The following is a 4,799-nucleotide window of genomic DNA, read 5'->3' on the forward strand; positions in this document are numbered from 1 at the left end:
GAAGAATGCTGTGAGCGCTTGACGGCACTCGAGGTGCCAAGCGCCCCTGCTCGGTCTACGCCTAATCCAGAATTGCAACTCAGTCAAAGAAACGAGCTGTGGGAGAGCGTGTCTAACAAACCATGACCACACCTGCTCACTGTCAAGGAAGACCGGACGGAAACCAGCTGCCCTGAGAACAGATGCCAAGTATTGATGGTCGACCCTATCGAAGGCTTTAGACTGATCTAAATTGATCAAAGTCCCACCCATGCCAACTTCATAACCCATCCTCTCTATGATATAACGCATGAGGTAGAGGTTGTCACGTACAGTCCTGGTTGGGATGGCACATGGTTGCGCCTTGCTAATCAGCCTGTCCACGATAAGCGCCAACCTCTTGGCTAACACCTTGGCCAAAATCTTCAACTCTGCATTGAGCAGAGTGATGGGCCTAAAATTTTCTATAACATCCCCCTTATTTGGGTCCCTTCTCAGCAGTTCCACCGCCACTCGACAAACAAAAGTGGGAATTTTTCCATTTTGTTACCAGTTGAGGTAGACGTCTCTTAAGTGGCCCGCAAACAAGTCTGGCATTGAAATACAAAGCTCGCAGGACAGACCATCTAAACCCAGATTCAGCTCTGCGCTGAATAACAACATGGACGTGTTACACGGGGATCTCCATACAAAAACAAATCTAATCTAATAACATCGGTGGAAGAGGAAAAAGGAATCTGTGGAAAACCTGAAGGAAGCGGCGTTTTAACGAAAATAACCACAAAAAAAATGATATTTTATTGCCATACAAAGCACAAATTCTCCCATGCACGATGTCTCAATGAAACATATGCGAAAGACACGTGCGAAATCAACATCGCAACGTTTGCAAATGATATAAGTGGAACAAAACAGTAAGTACATAAATTGATTAGTTACGCATACACTTGAATGTCTACACAATCATATATACATTTTAATATCCATAGGACTACACATACACCCCAATGCTTACACAACTACGTAAAATTTACAAGACACACATAGACACATATGAAAGCACGTGTCACAGACGAAGCAAAACAATAACAAAGCAATTATCTTCGAACTAACATAGACAGAGTGAACAACTCATAAGTTTAAAAACATCACGAAGAAACTATGCCCAGAGATAAACCCGTCAAAAAAAAATACAGACGAACGCAGATCTTTTAGCCTTAAGAAACTACGTTATGAACAATATTTTCATTCAGAGAACTCGGAGGCGTTGTTGTCTCAAAAAGTTAACTTTAAACAGACATACCTGTCCCCTAATGCCAACGTCCAAACTCATCATGCCTCAATGATAACAACGCAAAATACACACCGGATCATACGTCACCCGGGTCAACAAGGTCCGCGCACCCCAGTGTGGAAGCAGACTAGATGCGAAAAATTAGCTACTGGTTCAAATCTTGCCGAAACATAGGAGCTGGAAGTACCCCACAACCGGAATATTCCAACAGATGGCCATCCACGCTCGTCATCAAATAACCAAAAGAAAGGGAATGAAAAATAGTCAAGGGAATATAATAAAGAAGTTCTTAAGGCCTTCTATCGTGCCATGTATTTCCCCACAAATAAATCTAATACTGAACAAACCTACCTAAACTGGAAAGAGAAGCACCCTGAAGTAAGATCCTGCATAGTAATAAACTTGCCAACGTCCGAAGAAATATTATGAAAAGGAAATTACTAACTGAATTAGAGATTGACCAAATTAAACAATCAATAAGGGATAAAAGGAACGAAGTTGCAGCTAAAAAAGATACTACTGAGGAAATAATTTTACAGGCCTAGTAAAAATGCAGTAATGATAGAAAGAGTCAATGTAACTAATAAGCCAAATGAAATACTCTCTGAACCAACCATAAACACCAAAATCAAATAGATGAAGAAAGTCTCACAGAAATTGAGCCAACTGAACTAGATGATTTAAAAAATCAAACCATAATTGAATGGCTGAAATTTAAAGAAACCAATATGAATAAGCGTGACACTCTCCCAAAAATTCTCAACTCTAATCAAAATCTGAAAGTAATTGATAAAATCTGCCTTGCACTTAAGGGTATAATTTCAGCTAATAATGCTGATATTACAGATCTCAACCACCTGTACTACGCATCCGAGAATATCTCAACGATTCTGTGGTGAAAAGATTAGAAAACAACAACATTCCCACAAAATGCCTATTTGGTAAGAACGTATTCAACACTAAATTCAGTTACTTAGGTCTGACATAGAATGTTTAAAAATCATTAAGTTTATGCCTAAACATAATCTGGAAGATACTCACTGGAATATGTGCAGCAAAGACATATACTTTTCTGGCACAGGAAGAAATACTACTAAGGGAACAAAAAGGATGTAGGAAGAGTTCTCAGAGTACCAGGGATCACCTGGTCATCGATAAAACAGTTTTGAGGCATTGTAAAAAACATTATACAAACATGTCTATGGCTTGGATTGTCTTTAAGAAGGCATATGATATGGTGCCTCATTCTTGGATCGTTGAATGCCTGCAGATGTTTTGTGTTGCTGAAAACATCACAAATTTTCTGATTCATAGCATGAAAGAGTCGAAATCCAAATTGTACTCAAGTAATGTATTCCTTAGAGAAGTTAATATTAAAAGGGGAATCTTCCAAGGTGACTCGTTTTCTCTGTTACTATTTTTTCACTAATACTCATAACAATGACTCTTAGGAAAGTTAAGATGGGTTACCGATGTGGGAAGAAAAACCCATCATTGAACCATCTTCTGTTTATAGATGGCCTAAAATTGTTTGGGAAATCTGAAAAATAGATAGATTCCTTAACCAAAACAGTCCAGAAGTGTGATAGGGACATCGGTATGGAATTTGGGATTACCAAATGCTCAGTACTTAATATGAAAAGAGGGAAGAAAGCATCCTGCAGAGGATTACGGTTACCATCAGGAGAGACCATGGGTGAACCCGATTGTAGTGGGTATAGATATTTAGGGATTTTGGAACTGGATGACATTCTACACAGAGAAATGAAAGTCAAGGCCTCAAAAAAGGGTGAAGATGGTGTTGAAATTCAACCTGAATGCCAAAAAATTGATTACCACAATGAATATCTGGGCAGTTGCGGTAGTCAGATATAGTGCGTCCATCCTCAAATGGACTAACGAGGAAATATCAACATTGGATAGAACGACGAGAAAGTTGATGACGCTGCATGGGATGCTACACCCTAAAGCAAACGAAAAGAGGCTGTGTATAAAAAGAAAGAATGGTGGCAGAGGACTAATTAGTACAAACCATTGCATAAGGAGTGAAAGTAGAACGCTTGCCGAGTATTTGATAAATAGTGATGAAGACCTGCTGCAATATGCCGCGAAAGATATGGGTGTAAATGCAGATGAAATGATGGGCAAGGAAGAGTTTAAACATAGAGCTGAGGAGAAGAGAAAAGACTTCTTGAAATGAGAATGCATGGACAGTTTTAAAGGAATACACATGACGTTAAGGATAATACAGTATTGTGGGCATGGCTTGAACGAGGTGATTTGAAGCGTACCACCGAAAGCCTGATCATTGTTGCACAAGAGCAGGCTCTCGCTAACAATTCAGTGAAGTATAACATCTATAAAACTTCTGACACCCAGAAACGCAGACTCTATGGAAAGAGTGTGGAAAATGTGACCCACTTAGTAAGTGGATGTGAGAGTCTTGCACAAAAAGAATACAAGCGCCGCCACGATAAAATGTGTGTTTATCTTAATTGGCTCATATACTGTAAATACAAATATGAAGTAACAGAGAACTGGTATGAGCATTGTACCAAGTAAAGTTATGCAGGAGGATGGAAAAGTAGCGATACTCTGGGACTATGATTTTCAGACGGATCGTGTAATCGAACACCGTCAGCCGGATAGTGTCATATTGAGTAAGAAAGACAAATACTGTCAGATCATTGATGTAGCCATACCAAATGACATGAATGTTGTGAGTAAAGAGGTTGAAAAAATCACCAAGTACTCCGAAATGAAAGTGGAAATGGCAAGACTGTATGAAATGTGAGAAGGTAATGTAAAAGTGATACCAGTGGTGATCGAAGCGTTGGGCTCAATCCCATTGAAACTTCAAGACTTCTTGAGGCAACTGGAAATCCCATGCAAGAATCATGTCTTGCAAAAAGTAGCCTTATTGGGTACAACGCACATCTTAAGGAAAGTATTATCTGTCCGAGGTCCTTGTGACTTGACAGATGACTAAAGACTCCGGTGCATTTTTACCTACACTGTGTTACGAAGGAATAATAATAATGTGTTCTTCGTTAACCACAAGGGTTTACATTAAGAAAAATGTTATGGACAGCACAGGACAAATGAAAGAATGTGTGCGTATGTGTGTTGTGAGAGTTTTGCGTGCGAACAAGACTGACAAAATTAAAATTTAAAAAAGAGAGAAATTAACAATGTGTAATCGTCAATAGGGAGGAGACGTTCGAGTGCTGTTCATAGAAAAAACCCATAAAAAACCAAGGATGCCCTGACTTTTGGGACAGGTGCCTTTTTTTTCCTTTTCTCTTTTCCAACTACAGGCGTATGCTCCGGACAGGCCCGTTCACTCACACCTTTCTTCCACCATTCAGTAAACTGGCTAGAAGACAACACATCTACCCTTATTTTCTTTTTCAAATGAAACTTGAAGAAGTTCATCTGGGATTGGCCAAGGAGAAAAGCGTTTATCTTCAGCCCATTCAATCTCATCCACCATACAGTCTCTTTCGCCCTGGCCACCAGGCATATA

The sequence above is a fragment of the Octopus bimaculoides genome, chromosome 1 (assembly GCF_001194135.2).
Source record: "Octopus bimaculoides isolate UCB-OBI-ISO-001 chromosome 1, ASM119413v2, whole genome shotgun sequence".
NCBI classification, from domain to species: Eukaryota; Metazoa; Mollusca; class Cephalopoda; order Octopoda; family Octopodidae; genus Octopus; species Octopus bimaculoides.